The sequence below is a fragment of the Tachypleus tridentatus genome, chromosome 4 (assembly GCF_004210375.1).
Source record: "Tachypleus tridentatus isolate NWPU-2018 chromosome 4, ASM421037v1, whole genome shotgun sequence".
NCBI lineage: Eukaryota > Metazoa > Arthropoda > Merostomata > Xiphosura > Limulidae > Tachypleus > Tachypleus tridentatus.
Window position 1 is genome coordinate 8,585,321 of NC_134828.1, and position 22,134 is coordinate 8,607,454.

Below are 22,134 nucleotides of genomic sequence, written 5' to 3' on the forward strand. Positions count from 1 at the left end.
CTTAATTGTATGCAACAACAACAATGACTGAACTTAATTGTATGCCACCAACAAGGATGACTGAATTAAACTTTATTGTGTACCACCAACACTAGTGAGTGAACTAGAATTTATTGTGAACCACCAACAGCAATGATTGAACTACACCTTATTGTGTAATACAAACAATAATGACTGGACTACATTTTACCATGTATCACCAACAGCAATGACTGAACTACACTTGATTGTGTACCACAAATATCAATGATTGGACTAGACTTTATTGTGTATCACAAACAATAATGACTGAACTACATTTTATTGTGTATCACCAATAACAACGACTGGACTTGGTTTTGTCGTGTATTACCAACAACAACGACTGGACTATATTTTATTCTGTTTCACCAACAACAGTGACTGAGTACGCTCTATTGTGTACCACCAACAGCAGTAACTGGACTAGATTTTATTGTGTATCGCCAACAACAAAAAGTGGACTATACTTTATTGTGCATCACCAACAGCAATGACTGGACTAGAACTTATCATGCATCACCAACAACAATGAATGAACTACACTTCATTGTGTACCACAAATAGCAATGACTGGACTAGAGTTTATTGTGTTTCACCAACAACAATGACTGAACTACACTTTATTGTGTATCACCAACAGCAACGACTGGACTAGATTTTATTGTGTATCGTCAACAACAATGACTGAACTACACTTTATTGTGTTTCACCAACAACAATGACTGGACTAGACGTTATTGTTTATCACCACCAGCAATGACTGGACTAGATTTTATTGTGTATCGCCAACAACAATGGCTGAACTATATTTTATTGTATCTCTTTAAAGTTGTTGAGAGTTTATATCAAGTAAAAGTATGGAATTGTTATAAATTCGCACTTAGTGTTTTGTAGTCCAGAGATTGAAGGAGGTTGAGGTATTTTACACTGAATATGTTACTAGGCCTAACTACTGTTTTTTTTTTTTTTAAATAAACCATTCAAATCTAATGAATCATAAACTTATTAGTAATGTAATGTAAGAAAATAAGAACTTGGGCTCGTTCAATAACAGTTACAACTTTGATTTTGTATTTCCATCGGTATAATGTAATAAACAAAAAATCAAAATCAGTACATAAAATATTACATTGTTGTTTGGTCATTTATCACAGTACAGTTTCAATAAACTTTGCCATCTAGTGGTGAAACAGTTTAAAAGAATGCGAAAATTAATAAAAAACAAAAAAAAAAACGCATTTATTTAAATTATCGCAGCACGAGATGACGTAGTTACTTATGTTTGGACCGTACTCTGACAATGACCAACAATATCCATTGCTCGAAAAAGTCTACGGTCATGTTGCTTGCATAACAATATATTTTATTTGTTTGTTGCTTGCATAACAATATATTTTATTTGTTTGTTGCTTTCATAACAATATATTTTATTTGTTATTGTTAGTTGTCATATGCTAAGTATAAGTTCTGGACATTTGCTTTTTGAAATTAAGCAGATGTCCATTGTGCAGCTTTGAGCTGAACAACAAATAAACCTAAATGTTTCTAAAATTGCATCGTTGTATGAACGAATTTATGCGAAATAAACCTTTTCCTGTCAGTTCTGATTAATTTTCTATTCTGTTTTTATCAATCTTATTTTTATATTGTAACCTCATAATTTAATTTTTTGAAATGTGCGAATACTCCTCTCATCCCCCTAAAAATAAATAAAAAATTCCAACACGACTACACTAAGGCGGGCTTCAATCAAAGGTGTGGGTGGTTTGGATATTTTCAATGGGAAAATGTTTGCCATTGTTACTTAATGAAACAAATGAGTTAGGGTGTATGTACATAAAAATTATGAGGGAGTAAGTTTTATGATTTATATAAATTTTAAATTATTTTTCACGTTTTCTCCTTCAGTCCTAGTTTTAGTATGCACGTGGTTAACTAAGTAGTAATTTCTTCATATTCTTACACGGTTTACAAAGGTTTTGGCGGTAAACAGGTGTGCATTTTTAGATTTAATACTGTTTTGTATTCAAAGGTTGACAGATAACAGTTGGTTATACAAAAACGTTCAGTCATTGTTGTTGTTGCATACAATTAAGCCGTCCCTAATTTAGCAGTGTAAGACTAGAGGGAAGGCAGCTAGTCATTACCACCCACCGCCAACTTTTGGGCTACTCTTTTACCAACCAATAATGGGATTGACCGTCACATTATAACTCCCCAACGGCTGAAAGGGCGAACATGTTTGGTGCGACGGGGATTCGATCCCGCGACCCTTGAGTCGAGTTCTTTAACCACCTGGTCATGCCGGGCGTGTAATAAAGGAACATTTCGTAGAAACAAGAAATAATTGACACAACACAATCTATGAAGGGGTTAAAAAGAGAAATTGATTACGTGAACACGGCTGCTTAAGTACTTGTGTATGCTGAACAGAGAAATGGAACAACAGTTAGCACTGATATTAATTAACAGGCTCGGCATGGCCAGGTGGGTTAAGGCGTGCGACTCGTAATCTGAGGGCCGCGGGTTTAAAACGTTATTTTGAACTACAGAGAATTTAGTGTCTTGCATTAAAACGATTTCCATTATTCAAATCAGTAAGTCACATGACAGCATAGCCGATACAAACACGCAGTGTAACGGGTTGTATCAGCTATATTTTGATGTTGTTTGATATTTTAGGTAGCATGATATTACTGAAAATTGATCGCTTTCAGAAAGAGTACGTAACACCCCATTCGAAACTAACATATTGATTCATACAGTCCATATAGGTTGTTCAGACCGGCGATTTAGAATTTCCAAGATGGGGATAACACTTGCACTTAATGGCATTGTAAACCGGAAGAATATTGACTAACTTGAAGGGCCCTGCATGGCCAGGTGGTTAAGACACTCGACTCGTAATTCGAGGGTCGCGGATTCGAATCCCCGTCACACCAAACATGCTCGTCCTTTCAGCCGTGGGAACGTTATAATGTGTGGTCAATTCCACTATTCGTTGGTAAAATAATAGCCCAAAAGTTGGCGGATGGTGGTGATGACTAGCTGCCTTCCCTCTGATGTATTAGGGACGGCTAGTGCAGATAGTTCTCGTGTAGCGTTGCGCAAAATTCAAAACAAACCAAACCTTTTCCCTCTTTACTTTGACGTCTTCGTTTTTTGAAAAATGTTAGTAAAATCTGGATTGACAGAAAGTATACATCAATTTTAAAGTTAGATCGAACTTTATCGTTCAAACCTTTGTACAAAATACATTTTAAGAATTTTCTACTGAAATGGTTTATTTTTCTGATTCGACATCCTATTATCTTCAAAGCTAAAAAGGCAAACTTTGATAATTAACGCTTGAAGTGAACGCAACCAACGATGAAAAAAGTGGCTTTCTTTGTCAGCTCGTTATAAGATTAACCACGTATAATTAATAATACTATAGGAAAACAACCTAATAAGCCTTATTGTATATTCCAGGCTTCTTGATTAATCAGGTATTTGTGTAAAATGTAACAAAAAATCATCTTGTTCTCGTGCAGTGCTAATTTGAACTGAAAATATTGAATCACGCAAACCTGTCACGTGCTTGAGAAGTGGTCCTTGAAAGTAAATTTAGCAGTTTATGAAGGGTTTACGTGAGACAGCCAGCTATCGCCAATAATTGCCTTGGCTATTGTCTGAATTTCGTAACTTGGAGACCACAAAGCTGCCTAACATATTATCTGCCTTTTCTTTCATGCATCGCCGAGATGATAATACGATTGACTATTGACCTCGGGAAACAAAAATCAATTTTAGCATATTCAGAAAAAAAAAGACCTATTATACTAAATAGGAAACTTAAACTAAATCTATCAATCTTTCTATAAAACAATGAAATAACTTTTTATGTTATAATTATGTTTCTTATTTAAATTCTAAATTCATTTTCAACTTTCCTTCTGTCCCGTTTTTCCTGGTTCTTGAGCTTTGAAAGGAAAAAGCTACATCATAGTGTTTACCTAAGAACAATGATTATATTAATTTACTTTAAATTGCGCGTGATATATTACAGCTTTATTACTAGCAATTCATTTGTGCTTTGTTCTTACAACTTCAAGTATTTAATCCTAAATGTTCATAGCAGACCTTTCACGATACCAGAGTTAACATGGTAAATTTTCTTCTTGTTAAAGGGTAAACCTTCCTCATTAAACTGAAAGTGTACAGTCCTCGCTATACACTTTGCAGCATCTGTGTTTATATTCTTGCTTGTTTGTCTGTGTGTGTTTTATATATTACCTACGGCAATATCCTATTATGTGAAGTATCTTACATGTGCTAATATCATATGACATTCAGAAGTATTTTACATGTGCTAATATCATATGACATTCAGAAGTATTTTACATGTGATACTAATATATTAGATGCAGAAATACTTTAAGTGTGGCATGTAATTATGTTTTACGTGGAAATACCTTCACATGTAATAGTATATTATATGGATATCTTATCCTATTTACAATAGTATTTTATCGGGAATACGTAAGTATCTTTAGATGTAATAATATATTATGTCAAAATATCTTATCTAACTTATAATAGTATTTTCTCTGACATATGTAGGTACTTTTACATGTAACAGTATATTGTGTTGAAGTACCATATCATATCTTACTAAAAATAGTATTTTCTCTGACATATGTAGGTACTTTTACATATAATAGTATATTAAGTGGAAGTACCATATCTTATCTTACTTATAATAGTATTTTCTCTGACACATGTAGGTACTTTTACATGTAATAGTATATTGTGTGGAAGTACCATATCTTATTTTACTTATAATAGTATTTTCTCTGACATATGTAGGTACTTTTACATGTAATAGTATATTGTGTGGAAGTACCATATCTTATCTTACTTATAATAGTATTTTCTCTGACATATGTAGGTACTTTTACATGTAATAGTATATTGTGTGGAAGTACCATATCTTATCTTACTTATATTAGTATTTTATCTGACATATGTAGGTACTTTTACATGTAATAGTATATTGTGTGGAAGTACCATATCTTATCTTACTTATATTAGTATTTTATCTGATATTAGTATTTTACGTTTAGTACTTAGTACATTTGTTTTCACGTTTAATAGTTAGTACATTTGTTTACACTTTTGGAATTAGTACATTGGCGGCCCGGCATGGCCATGTGGGTTAAGACGTTCGACTCGTAATCTGAGGATCGCTGGTTCGAATCCCGGTCGCACCAAACATGCTCGTCCTTTCTATTGTGGGGACGTTATAATGTAACGTTCAATCCCACTATTCGTTGGTAAAAGCGTAGCCCAAGAGTTGGCGGTGTGTGGTGATGACTAGCTCCCTTCCCTCTAGTATTACACTGCTAAATTAGGGACGGCTAGCACAGATAGCCCTCGAGTAGCTTTGTGCGAAATTCCAAAACATACATACATACATACATTGTGCGAAATTAAAAAACAAACAAATTAGTACATTTGTTTACACTTTAATAGTTTGTACATGTTTAATGTTTAGACATTTAATAGTACATTTGTTTACATATTTAGAAGTTAGTACATTTGTTTACACGTTTAGTAGCTTGTGCATTTGTTTCTGTTATGAGTACAATAGTTTTCTGAAAATCAAACTTTATAAAACTAAACGAACAAAATGGTATAATTTAACCCTAAGTTTCTGCTTGTGCTGTCATATATACATTAGCGTCGTCTAGTGTCAAGTCGATACATCACTTTACTCATAATTGCTGGACTGAAGGAACTACATGTATTATGTTCAGTATACTTTTCTGTTCAGCTTCAAATGGTATTCTGTTTTAACGGTAATTTCGAACTATAGGTTGGAATAGTATGAGAATCGCCGATAAAACAGTGGCAATTAATATGTTTGTCAGAATAAATCTAGAAACGTATAATAACTGAGTAACATGTATTTAGTTCATTTCAATAAGCAGGATTTCTTTTTTTTTTTAAAGTAAACAATAAATTTTCATTTATTAAATAAAGAATTAAACGTAGCCAGTAAGACCCATTGAATCACGGGAAATTTTATTTTCAACCAACAGTTCGTTCGTGAAGTCAGCCAGTGCCTTTGTTACTTTTTGCCCATGTCAATTACTCATTGAATTCAAATTTTGTCATTATTAAGACTAAAATTTGTGGCATGCTTGTTAAAAGACAAGACTCTATAACGTGAAGCCTATAATTATTTTAATGATTTTAGTTGTAGTTAAGTCCAAACCTACACAATGGGCTATTTGTGCTCTGCCAAGGTTAGGATAAAATTACGATTCACAGTACGACCGTATCTTCTGTTATTTTTACGTAATAGTTCACATAAAAGTATTCTAACACGTTTAACGTCAAATGAGATAAAGACAAGGATATTAAACAGAGAGAGGGAGAAGTGTGTTTGATGTTAACAGACCTAGCATAAAATAACCTCATGAGTCTTTAGTAACTTTAGCATCTTACAACAATAACATCAGTATTGTTTCAAACCTACTGTGAATGGACGACAGTTAGTACTAGCGGATGGAACATTCTAATAATGTTAAACAAAAAATAAAACAGAATAATCCACTCAACAACTGTACCTCTGAACATTTACTGTCATAATACTATAATTTTATTACGAGAAAGGTCATATCCTAGACAGACCCAATAAATGAAATATTTTTAACCAGCTGTTTGTCTGTGAAGGTGATATTCCAGACAGACACGACGTATGTACCGTTTTTAACCACCCGCTATCTGAGACTGTGTAGATGACGTATCCCAAACAGACCTAAGACACGTACCCTTCCTAACCACCTGTTGTCTGTGCATTGTGATAGCGGTCATATCCCGAACAGATCCAACATATGAACTGTTTTTAACCACCTGTTTTCTGTGCATTGTGATAAAGGTCATATTCCGGACAGATCCAACATATGAACTGTTTTTAACCACCTGTTTTCTGTGCATTGTTAGGAAGGTCATATCCCGGACAGATCCAATATGTGAACTGTTTTTAGCCACCTGTTTTCTGTGCATTGTGATACAAGTTATATCCCGGACAGATCCAACATATGAATTGTTTTTAACCACCTGTTTTCTGTGCATTGTGGTAGAGGTCATATCCCGGACAGATCCAACATATGAACTGTTTATAACCACCTGTTTTCTGTGCATTATGATATAAGTCATATCCCGGACAGATCCAACATATGAATTGTTTTTAACCACCTGTTTTCTGTGCATTGTGATTGAGGTCATATCCCGGACAGATCCAACATATGAACTGTTTTTAACCACCTGTTTTCTGTGCATTGTGATACAAGTTATATCCCGAACAGATCCAACATATGAACTGTTTTTAACCCCTGTTTTCTGTGCATTGCGGTATAGGATGATATCCCGGACAGATCCAACATATGAACTGTTTATAACCACCTGTCTTCTGTGCATTGTGATACAAGTTATATCCCGGACAGATCCAACATATGAACTGTTTTTAACTACCTGTTTTTTGTGCATTGTGATTGAGGTCATATCCCGGACAGATCCAACATATGAACTGTTTTTAACCACCTGTTTTCTGTGCATTGTGATACAAGCTATATCCCGAACAGATCCAACATATGAACTGTTTTTAACCCCTGTTTTCTGTGCATTATGGTAGAGGTCATATCCCGGACAGATCCAACATATGAACTGTTTTTAACTACCTGTTTTTTGTGCATTGTGATTGAGGTCATATCCCGGACAGATCCAACATATGAACTGTTTTTAACCCCTGTTTTCTGTGCATTGTGGTAGAGGTCATATCCCGGACAGATTCAACATATGAACTGTTTATAACCACCTGTTTTCTGTGCATTGTGATACAAGTTATATCCCGGACAGATCAAACATATGAACTGTTTTTAACTACCTGTTTTTTGTGCATTGTGATTGAGGTCATATCCCGGACAGATCCAACATATGAACTGTTTTTAACCACCTGTTTTCTGTGCATTGTGATACAAGTTATATCCCGAAGAGATCCAACATATGAACTGTTTATAACCACCTGTTTTCTGTGCATTGTGATACAAGTTATATCCCGGACAGATCCAACATATGAACTGTTTTTAACTACCTGTTTTTTGTGCATTGTGAGAAAAGTCATATAACGGACAGATCCAACATATGAACTGTTTTTAACCACCTGTTTACTGTGCATTGTGATTGAGGTCATATCCCGGACAGATCCAACATATAAACTGTTTTTAACCCCTGTTTTCTGTGCATTGTGGTAGAGGTCATATCCCGGACAGATCCAACATATGAACTGTTTATAACCACCTGTTTTCTGTGCATTGTGAGAAAAGTTATATCCCGGACAGATCCAACATATGAACTGTTTTTAACTACCTGTTTTTTGTGCATTGTGAGAAAAGTCATATACCGGACAGATCCAACATATGAACTGTTCTTAACCACCTGTTTTCTGTGCATTGTGATTGAGGGCATATCCCGGACAGATCCAACATATGAACTGTTTTTAACCACCTGTTTTCTGTGCATTGTGATACAAGTTATATCCCGAACAGATCCAGCATATGAACTGTTTTTAACCCCTGTTTTCTGTGCATTGTGGTAGAGGTCATATCCCGGACAGATCCAACATATGAACTGTTTATATCCACCTGTTTTCTGTGCATTGTGATACAAGTTATATCCCGGACAGATCCAACATATGAACTGTTTTTAACTACCTGTTTTTTGTGCATTGTGAGAAAAGTCATATACCGGACAGATCCAACATATCAACTGTTTTTAACCACCTGTTTTCTGTGCATTGTGATTGAAGTCATATCCCGGACAGATCCAACATATAAACTGTTTTTAACCACTTGTTTTCTGTGCATTGTGGTAGAGGTCATATCCCGGACAGATCCAACATATGAACTGTTTTTAACCACCTGTTTTCTGTGCATTGTGGTAGAGGTCATATCCCGGACAGATCCAACATATGAACTGTTTATAACAACCTGTTTTCTGTACATTATGATATAAGTCATATCCCGGACAGATCCAACATATGAATTGGTTTTAACCACCTGTTTTCTGTGCATTGTGATTGAGGTCATATCCCGGACAGATCCAACATATGAACTGTTTTTAACCACCTGTTTTCTGTGCATTATGATATAAGTCATATCCCGGACAGATCCAACATATGAACTGTTTTTAACCACCTGTTTTCTGTGCATTATGATATAAGTCATATCCCGGACAGATCCAACATATGAATTGTTTTTAACCACTTGTTTTCTGTGTATTATGATATAAGTCATATCCCGGACAGATCCAACATATGAACTGTTTTTAACCACCTGTTTTTTGTGCATTGTGAGAAAAGTCATATACCGGACAGATCTAATATGTGAACTGTTTTTAGCCACCTGTTGTCTGTGCATTATGTGCATGTGTACATGCTCTGTGTGTTGCTAAAGATATTTTAAATGGGAGAATATGGTTACTTGTCTATTATTTTGTTCTTTCATATTCTGGGTGCTTATATTATTGATTTGTTTTCCAAATATTTGGGTACCCATTATTCATATTAATTTACAGGTAATCTCTATTGGTATTTAAAATGTATTTAGTTTAACTATTTTTGGAAATAACCTTATAAGTTCAGTTATTCTAACGTCAGTACCACAGTTTCTATAGTTGTAAAATGAATAAAAATAAGTTTTGTTTGTTTGTTTGTTTTGAATTTCGCACAAAGCTACTCGAGGGCTATCTGCGCTAGCCGTCCCTAATTTAGCAGTGTAAGACTAGAGGGAAGGCAACTAGTCATCACCAACCCACCGCCAATTCTTGGGCTACTCTTTTTACCAACGAATAGGGGGATTGACCGTCACATTATAACGCCCACACGGCTTGGAGGGCGAGGTAAAAATAAGCATTTGCCGCTGAAAATATTCACAGTCTGAAAATCTTTAATTTTAGCTCAAGAATTATGTAAGCATCATAATAAATAAACTTAGTTTTTCGAAAATTGTTTAATATCGAAGTCTTAAGTTCAAAGGATGTCCAGTTTAATGCACACTTTGATCGGCATGTGTTATTGATTTATACTAGTTTCGGATAATTCCACTTCTCATCGGTAACCCTAAACCCAAGTTAACCACAAAGAGATAAGCTGGGCCGATATCAAAGTAACAAGTATCAAACGGAATACTAAGTTTATTTATTACATCTGCTATTAAGAAAACTGAATAGCAGCCAGTAATATTTTTACTTTATTTCACCTGTTCAGTGTATTGGTTTTTCTCATTGTTAATATTAACTGTATGAATGTAAACATCAGTTTAAGAACTAAGCTGTAAATCTGAAGGAGTCGTGGAATCATTTTAAAACTATCATAACATGGAATAAACTTTGTGACTATGATATATTCCAAACATTAACAAATTCAACAGTTCTCATTAATCAATTTCTTTTAGGTTTAATGTTCATTTAATCCGTTATAAATATATGTCTGTGTGTGTGTGCATTGATGTACAAAGAATCTAACATAATAATTAGGAAGGAATTCATTTGAGACCTTGTTAATATGATGCTCAAAGATCGTAAATACGCCTTTTTTTTAATACTTAGCTTGTCATTGTTTACAGAACCATAAGAGGTTTGTTCCATTTTGGCCTTGTATCTGTGAGAGAATGAACGGTGAATCAATTTCGATGGGTGAATAGATACTTCACTAGAACAAAACTATACGAAAAAGGATCGAATGAGGTAGGATCATTGTTTGAGCAGAATTCTTATATTTCTATAAAACATTTATTGAAACAGTATACACACACGTATATATATATATCCCAGACATATCAGATATCTGTCTATGCAGTGTATTCTGTGCCCAACGTTGTGGGCATCTAGTACAACAACGTGATATCAACAGTATTTATATTGATTTAAGACGTACTGTGATGTAACATCAACAATATAACAAAAGCTTAGTACAACAACGTGACAACAACAATATAACAGATGCCTAGTACAACAACGTGATATCAACATCATAACAAAAGCCTAGTACAACAGTGTGACATCAACAATATAACAAAAGCCTTGGACAACAGCGTGACAACAATAATATAACAAAAGCTTAGTACAACAACGTGACATCAACAATATAACAAAAGCCTTGGACAACAGCGTGACAACAACAATATAACAAAAGCTTAGTACAACAACGTGACATCAACAATATAACAAAAGCTCAGTACAACAGTGTGACATCAACAATATAACAAAAGCCTAGTACAACAGTGTGACATCAACAGCATAACAAAAGCCTAGTACAACAACGTGACATCAACAATATAACAAAAGCTTAGTACAACAACGTGACATCAACAATATAACAAAAGCCTAGGACAACAGCGTGACAACAACAATATAACAGATGCCTAGTACAACAACGTGATATCAACATCATAACAAAAGCCTAGTACAACAACGAGACATCAACAATATAACAAAAGCTTAGTACAACAACGTGACATCAACAATATAACAAAAGCTTAGTACAACAGTGTGACATCAACAATATAACAGATGCCTAGTACAACAACGTGATATCAACATCATAACAAAAGCCTAGTACAACAGTGTGACATCAACAATATAACAAAAGCCTTGGACAACAGCGTGACAACAACAATATAACAGATGCCTAGTACAACAACGTGACATCAACAATATAACAAAAGCCTAGTACAACAGTGTGACATCAACAATATAACAAAAGCCTAGGACAACAACGTAATATCAACAGTATAACAAAAGCCTGGTACAACAACGTGACATCAACAATTTAACAAAACCCTAGTACAACAGTGTGACATCAACAATATAACAAAAGCCTAGGACAACAACGTAATATCAACAGTATAACAAAAGCCTGGTACAACAGCGTGACATCAACAATATAACAAAAGCTTAGGACAACAACGTGATATCAACATCATAACAAAAGCTTAGTACACAGTGTGTCTACACGTTATATAGTGTGACATCAACAATATAACAAAACCCTCGTACAACAGTGTGACATCAACAATATAACAAAAGCCTAGTACAACAACGTGGTATCAACAGTATAACAAACGCGTGGTACAACAGTGTGACATCAACAATATAACAAAAGCCTAGGACAACAGCGTGACAACAACAATATAACAGATGCCTAGTACAACAACGTGATATCAACATCATAACAAAAGCCTAGTACAACAACGAGACATCAACAATATAACAAAAGCTTAGTACAACAACGTGACATCAACAATATAACAAAAGCTTAGTACAACAGTGTGACATCAACAATATAACAGATGCCTAGTACAACAACGTGATATCAACATCATAACAAAAGCCTAGTACAACAGTGTGACATCAACAATATAACAAAAGCCTTGGACAACAGCGTGACAACAACAATATAACAGATGCCTAGTACAACAACGTGACATCAACAATATAACAAAAGCCTAGTACAACAGTGTGACATCAACAATATAACAAAAGCCTAGGACAACAGCGTGACAACAACAATATAACAGATGTCTAGTACAACAACGTGATATCAACAATATAACAAAAGCTTAGTACAACAGTGTGACATCAACAATATAACAAAAGCCTAGGACAACAGCGTGACAACAACAATATAACAGATGCCTAGTACAACAACGTGGTATCAACATCATAACAAAAGCCTAGTACAACAACGTGACAATAACAATATAACAAAAGCCTAGTACAACAGTGTGACAACAACAATATAACAGATGCCTAGTACAACAATGTGATATCAACATCATAACAAAAGCTTAGTACACAGTGTGTCTACACGTTATATAGTGTGACATCAACAACGTAACAAAACCCTAGTACAACAGTGTGACATCAACAATATAACAAAAGCCTAGGACAACAATGTGATATCAACATCATAACAAAAGCTTAGTACACAGTGTGTCTACACGTTATATAGTGTGACATCAACAATTTAACAAAACCCTAGTACAACAGTGTGACATCAACAATATAACAAAAGCCTAGGACAACAACGTAATATCAACAGTATAACAAAAGCCTGGTACAACAGCGTGACATCAACAATATAACAAAAGCTTAGGACAACAACGTGATATCAACATCATAACAAAAGCTTAGTACACAGTGTGTCTACACGTTATATAGTGTGACATCAACAACGTAACAAAACCCTAGTACAACAGTGTGACATCAACAATATAACAAAAGCCTAGGACAACAATGTGATATCAACAGTATAACAAACGCGTGGTACAACAGCGTGACATCAACAATATAACAAAAGCTTAGGACAACAACGTGATATCAACATCATAACAAAAGCTTAGTACACAGTGTGTCTACACGTTATATAGTGTGACATCAACAATTTAACAAAACCCTAGTACAACAGTGTGACATCAACAATATAACAAAAGCCTAGGACAACAACGTAATATCAACAGTATAACAAAAGCCTGGTACAACAGCGTGACATCAACAATATAACAAAAGCTTAGGACAACAACGTGATATCAACATCATAATAAAAGCTTAGTACACAGTGTGTCTACACGTTATATAGTGTGACATCAACAATATAACAAAAGCCTAGTACAACAACGTGGTATCAACAGTATAACAAACGCGTGGTACAACAGTGTGACATCAACAATATAACAAAAGCCTAGGACAACAGCGTGACAACAACAATATAACAGATGCCTAGTACAACAACGTGATATCAACATCATAACAAAAGCTTAGTACACAGTGTGTCTACACGTTATATAGTGTGACATCAACAACGTAACAAAACCCTAGTAAAAGCCTAGGACAACAATGTGATATCAACATCATAACAAAAGCTTAGTACACAGTGTGTCTACACGTTATATAGTGTGAAATCAACAATTTAACAAAACTCTAGTACAACAGTGTGACATCAACAATATAACAAAAGCCTAGGACAACAACGTAATATCAACAGTATAACAAAAGCCTGGTACAACAGCGTGACATCAACAATATAACAAAAGCTTAGGACAACAACGTGATATCAACATCATAACAAAAGCTTAGTACACAGTGTGTCTACACGTTATATAGTGTGACATCAACAATATAACAAAACCCTAGTACAACAGTGTGACATCAACAATATAACAAAAGCCTAGGACAACAACGTAATATCAACAGTATAACAAACGCGTGGTACAACAGTGTGACATCAACAATATAACAAAAGCCTAGGACAACAGCGTGACAACAACAATATAACAGACGCCTAGTACAACAACGTGATATCAACAATATAACGAAAGCTTAGTACAACAGTGTGACATCAACAATATAACAAAAGCCTAGGACAACAGCGTGACAACAACAATATAACAAAAGCCTAGGACAACAACGTAATATCAACAGTATAACAAAAGCCTGGTACAACAGCGTGACAACAACAATATAACAAAACCCTAGTACAACAGTGTGACATCAACAATATAACAAAAGCCTAGAACAACAACGTGATATCAACATCATAACAAAACCCTAGTACAACAGTGTGACATCAACAATATAACAAAAGCCTAGGACAACAACGTAATATCAACAGTATAACAAAAGCCTGGTACAACAGCGTGACATCAACAATATAACAAAACCCTAGTACAACAGTGTGACATCAACAATATAACAACAGCCTAGGACAACAACGTGATATCAACATCGTAACAAAAGCTTAGTACACAGTGTGTCTACACGTTATATAGTGTGACATCAACAATATAACAAAACCCTAGTACAACAGTGTGACATCAACAATATAACAAAAGCCTAGGACAACAACGTAATATCAACAGTATAACAAAAGCCTGGTACAACAGCGTGACAACAACAATATAAAAGCCTAGTACAACAGTGTGACATCAACAATATAACAAAAGCCTAGTACAACAACGTGACATCAACAACATAATAAAAGCCTAGGACAACAACGACATCAACAGTATAACAAAAAACCTAGAACAACAACGTGACGTGAACAGTATAACAAGAAACTAAAACAACAACGTGACACCAACAGTATAACAAAAGTCTAGTACAACAGCTGAACTACACACATAATACATTACTCGTACAGAGTTGAATGACTAAACTTGTCATAACTATTGCTTCTAAAGTTATTAATTTTTAACACTATTCTCGTGGAAGTTAAATAATCATTAAATATTACATCACTGAATGAACTAAATAGTAACTTTTACACTAAACAGTCCTGTATATTCAACATTACACAAGTTTTTATTGTTGTCTCTTCAGAACTTACACCGAAATGTGAATCTGAATATATAGTGCTCACGTTCTGTTTCCGTAAAATTGCACTGTCTACTTTGGAGCCGTGGATGCGATAAAAGAGTGACAGTTACATCCCCGTCACGCATATTATAATGAATGACAAATGTTACATATTAAAATTTCCCTCACGCAAACTCGCACATTATTTTATTAAACTAAACACCAATTTGGACCATTAAATATTAAACGTTTTAATTTGAAAACGTTGTTACATCTTTATATCTCATATGTTTATATTTTTATCCACATCGTTATAACACCAAATGTTTATTTTATGTTACATCTTTATATCCCATATGTTTATATTTTTATCCACATCGTTATAACACCAAATGTTTATTTTGTTACATCTTTATATCTCATATGTTTATATTTTTATCCACATCGTTATAACACCAAATGTTTATTTTATGCTACATCTTTATGTCTCATATGTTTATATTTTTATCCACATCATTATGATACCGAGTGTTTATTTTATGCTACATCTTTATATCTCATATGTTTATATTTTTATCCACATCATTATGATACCGAGTGTTTATTTTATGTTACATCTTTATATCTCATATGTTTATATTTTTATCCACATCATTATGATACCGAGTGTTTATTTTATGTTACATCTTTATATCTCATATGTTTATATTTTTATCCACATCATTATAAACCAACTGTTTATATTTTATGTTCCATCTTTATATAAAAGTGTTCGTATTTTTATCCACATCATTATATATCAAGTGTTTATATTTTATGTTCCATCTTTATATAAAAGTGTTCGTATTTTTATCCACATCATTATATATCAAGTGTTTATATTTTGTGTTCCATCTTTATATCTGATATGTTTATATTTTTATCCACATCATTATAATACCAAGTGTTTATTTTATGTTACATTTTTATATAAAAGTGTTTATATTTTTATCCACATCATTATAATACCAAGTGTTTATATTTTGTGTTCCATCTTTATATCTTATATGTTTATATTTTTATCCACATCATTATGATACCGAGTGTTTATTTTATGCTACATCTTTATATCTCATATGTTTATATTTTTATCCACATCATTATGATACCGAGTGTTTATTTTATGTTACATCTTTATATCTCATATGTTTATATTTTTATCCACATCATTATGATACCGAGTGTTTATTTTATGTTACATCTTTATATTTCGTATGTTTATATTTTTATCCACATCATTATAATACCGAGTGTTTATTTTATGTTACATCTTTATATAAAAGTGTTTATATTTTTATCCACATCATTATAATACCGAGTGTTTATTTTATGTTACATCTTTATATAAAAGTGTTTATATTTTTATCCACATCATTATAATACCAAGTGTTTATTTTATGTTACATCTTTATATAAAAGTGTTTATATTTTTATCCACATCATTATAATACCAAGTGTTTATTTTATGTTACATCTTTGTATGAAAGTGTTTATATTTTTATTCACATCATTATAATACCAAGTGTTTATTTTATGTTACATCTTTATATAAAAGTGTTTATATATTTATCCACATCATTATAATACCAAGTGTTTATATTTTGTGTTCCATCTTTATATCTGATATGTTTATATTTTTATCCACATCATTATAATACCAAGTGTTTATTTTATGTTACATCTTTATATAAAAGTGTTTATATTTTTATCCACATCATTATGATACCGAGTGTTTATTTTATGTTACATCTTTATATCTCATATGTTTATATTTTTATCCACATCATTATGATACCGAGTGTTTATTTTATGTTACATCTTTATATTTCGTAGGTTTATATTTTTATCCACATCATTATAATACCGAGTGTTTATTTTATGTTACATCTTTATATAAAAGTGTTTATATTTTTATCCACATCATTATAATACCGAGTGTTTATTTTATGTTACATCTTTATATAAAAGTGTTTATATTTTTATCCACATCATTATAATACCAAGTGTTTATTTTATGTTACATCTTTATATAAAAGTGTTTATATTTTTATCCACATCATTATAATACCAAGTGTTTATTTTATGTTACATCTTTGTATGAAAGTGTTTATATTTTTATTCACATCATTATAATACCAAGTGTTTATTTTATGTTACATCTTTATATAAAAGTGTTTATATTTTTATCCACATCATTATAATACCAAGTGTTTATATTTTGTGTTCCATCTTTATATCTGATATGTTTATATTTTTATCCACATCATTATAATACCAAGTGTTTATTTTATGTTACATCTTTATATAAAAGTGTTTATATTTTTATCCACATCATTATGATACCGAGTGTTTATTTTATGTTACATCTTTATATCTCATATGTTTATATTTTTATCCACATCATTATGATACCGAGTGTTTATTTTATGTTACATCTTTATATTTCGTAGGTTTATATTTTTATCCACATCATTATAATACCGAGTGTTTATTTTATGTTACATCTTTATATAAAAGTGTTTATATTTTTATCCACATCATTATAATACCGAGTGTTTATTTTATGTTACATCTTTATATAAAAGTGTTTATATTTTTATCCACATCATTATAATACCAAGTGTTTATTTTATGTTACATCTTTATATAAAAGTGTTTATATTTTTATCCACATCATTATAATACCAAGTGTTTATATTTTATGTTACATCTTTATATAAAAGTGTTTATATTTTTATTCACATCATTATAATACCAAGTGTTTATTTTATGTTACATCTTTATATAAAAGTGTTTATATTTTTATCCACATCATTATAATACCAAGTGTTTATATTTTGTGTTCCATCTTTATATCTGATATGTTTATATTTTTATCCACATCATTATAATACCAAGTGTTTATTTTATGTTACATCTTTATATAAAAGTGTTTATATTTTTATCCACATCATTATGATACCGAGTGTTTATTTTATGTTACATCTTTATATCTCATATGTTTATATTTTTATCCACATCATTATGATACCGAGTGTTTATTTTATGTTACATCTTTATATTTCGTATGTTTATATTTTTATCCACATCATTATAATACCGAGTGTTTATTTTATGTTACATCTTTATATAAAAGTGTTTATATTTTTATCCACATCATTATAATACCGAGTGTTTATTTTATGTTACATCTTTATATAAAAGTGTTTATATTTTTATCCACATCATTATAATACCAAGTGTTTATTTTATGTTACATCTTTATATAAAAGTGTTTATATTTTTATCCACATCATTATAATACCAAGTGTTTATTTTATGTTACATCTTTATATAAAAGTGTTTATATTTTTATCCACATCATTATAATACCAAGTGTTTATATTTTGTGTTCCATCTTTATATCTTATATGTTTATATTTTTATCCACATCATTATAATACCAAGTGTTTATATTTTGTGTTCCATCTTTATATCTTATATGTTTGTATTTTATCCACATCATTATATATCAAGTGTTTATAATTTATACCACATCTCTATATCCCATATGTTTATGTTTTTGCTGTTGTACGTTTACACCTCAAGCGGTGATTTTATATACATAGACCCTAAGTGAATTATTTATTTTTCTTACTTGTTAAAAGACCACTGACCGTGGATGGTTAATATTCTAACTAGAGTATGTTTTCCCAGTAAACCTATACCCTGTTTCATAAAGTTTATCAGGCAGGTTTTTATATAGCTACTGAACCTTCACGTACGACGAACCAAGTAGTGCTCTGAAGAATACAGGTGTTTGTTGTGTAAAAAAACAACAACTTGAATTTACCTGTGTGACTGTTTGTTATGTAAAACATGAATTTATCTGTGTGATTGTTCGTTATGTAAGACATGCGTTTACATATGCATGGCATGCTCGTTTTCTAAAAAAAAAACACAAAAACAAGTAGTGCAAAATTACATTGTGCAGCTGCTGTGCCTAACTCGAGGGAATCGAATCCCAGAGTTTATTGTTATAATCCAGTAAACTTAGTGCTGAATCACCAGATAGGACTTATTTGATGATGTTAAAACAGTTAGATGTTAACTGTTTGTATTTGTTTTGTTTTAGGTGATTTTGAAAAACCTTGTTTAACTCGGTGCTTATTAATAGAAGTAACAATTCGTTGACTTATCAACGACTTTAAATATAGCAGAAAGTTATGCTCCAGGTAGTAGTGATTAAAGGGAAAGAAAGATACTGAACTCGCAGATTCGAAATTCTGGCTTAGAGTGGCTACTTGTGAAACCACAAAGATATTAACATTACATTATACACTTTATACCAGTGTTTCTTGTTTGATTTTCGTAAATCGTCTTTAAATTTGCAAGTTTCGTCGTTTTTTGTTTTTGGTAGCCACCTGTGTCGAGATAGGTTTGTCTTACTTGTTTTAGATTAATTGTCATGGATAGAGTAACCTGATACGTGGAATTCGTGGTCGCTGCCCCTCAGCTACGTTCCACGCACCTGTGTCCTTTCCCTCTCACAATACCAGTCCTGATTTGATTTTTGTGCAATTTTTCTTTTCTTTCCGAGGTTTTATGACAGACAACGGTGACACGATTTTCCACATTGTTAATATCGCCTGCATCCGGGCAGAGAGATGTCAATTTCCACAGGTGTGGCCGCGAGCACGCGAGAGTACAGGACACTGGCACGTGCAGACGGTATTCCGTGTCGAGTATGAGGGCGACAAGCATTGGTTGTTGTTTCTTTTTCCGGTAGTAAGTGAACATCTTAGGTACTGGTCCTATGACATTCTTGTCATATTCTCGGCCCTGAAATGTCTATCTGTTTGGTTTTGACATATGCAATTATGTAAGCCGCTATTTTTAACCGTAGCTCGTTAATAAATCAGAAACACACGTTTTAATATTTTTACGCACAAGTTAGCTACGTGTCAAGCACTTAAGAAAATGTAATATTACCTATTAATTAAACTTTAGAAAACATGCTTACTGAATCATAATTACACGCACCTGGCGCGACTACGTGAAACTTTTAGTACAAACGTAGAACACGGTTTATGAACATTATATATTTTTAAATTGTATATATAATTATATATTATATATTTAAAAACAGCTGGAATTGGTAGAGAAGGCACTAATAGAGGAGCGAACAACGTTTTGACCTTCTTCGGTCATGAACTTTCTAACCGTCCTGGTCCTAACGATTCTCATCCAGAATACAGTCACACATTTATCAGTTCTGGCTAAATAGAACAACCAACTTAAACCTAATCCGTTGTTTAATCTAGTTTATAGAAAAGCTTTCGGGTTTGATATAGTTACTCTTGTATTAGTTTGACAATAGAATTCTATTATCTTTGAAATTAGTATGTGTTTTTAAATTCAGTCCAAACATAAACACGGTGCATTTATAACATATTCTCAATATAAAATAATATATCTTGTGAGTGTTCGCGGGTCTGAACATAACGGAGTATCATACATTGTCAGTGTTCGCGGACCTGAACACTATGAAGTATTGTATTTTTTTTAAATTCGCGCAAAGCTACTCGAGGGCTATCTGCGTTAGCCGTCTCTATTTAGCAGTGTAAGACTAGACGGAAGGCAGCTAGTCATCACCACCCACCGCCAACTCTTGGGCTACTCTTTTACCAACGTACCCCCCGCTAGTACAGCGGTATGTCTCCCGATTTACAACCCTAAAATCAGGGGTTCGATTCCCCTCGGTGGGCTGAGCAGATAGCCCTATGTGGCTTTGCTATAAGAAAAACACACAAACACACTTTTACCAACGAATAGTGAGATTGAGCGTCACATTTAACGCCCCCACGGCTGAAAGGGCGAGCATGTTTGGTGCGACGGGGATTCGAACCCGCAACCCTCAGGTTACGAGTCGAACGCCTTAACCCACCTGGCCATGCCGGGCACTCACTACGAAGTAACATACCTTGTCAGTGTTCGCGGGCCTGAAAACTACAGAGTTGTTGTAGTAAATAAGAACAACAACAGAAGAAGGCTAGCTAATTTGTAAAGGGTTCAAGTTGTCCTCATTGGTAAAATTATACACTCGGAAACGGTCACTGAAATTGTTACCAAAATTGTGAATGAAACTTCTCCCGTTTAGGAGAATTTTTTTTTTTGTATGCTAATAAAAAAAATTGAATATCGACGATCAGTACACTTAACAAACTTTCAACAATCATACAAACAAGTGTTCCTGTTCAACTACACAAAGTCGTGTTGCAAACCTAGAATCTTAAACAACAAAAACTATAATGAATAAAAAAGCTTCTCTTGGTACATTCCGTTTACATTACGCATGGGGTAGACAATCAACATTTTCCTTTCGCCTACGCCGATATTAAATCACATGGTCCTTTTTGTTTTTCCTCAACAGAAGTTACTAGACGTCAATAGATCCCACACAATTTCAATGGTATTGGTATGTGGAAGAAACAAGCAGGAACCTAGTCAGATTCCACATTGAGTAGGTCAGAAATGTTACACGCTGAAAGGGTGTATAATGTGTGTGTGTTTTTTTCATACAGCAAAGCCACAAAGGGCTATCTGCTCAGCCCACCGAGGGGAATCGAACCGTTGATTTTAGCGTTGTAAATCTGGAGACATACCGCTGTACTAGCGGGAGGGCTGGGTGTAGGA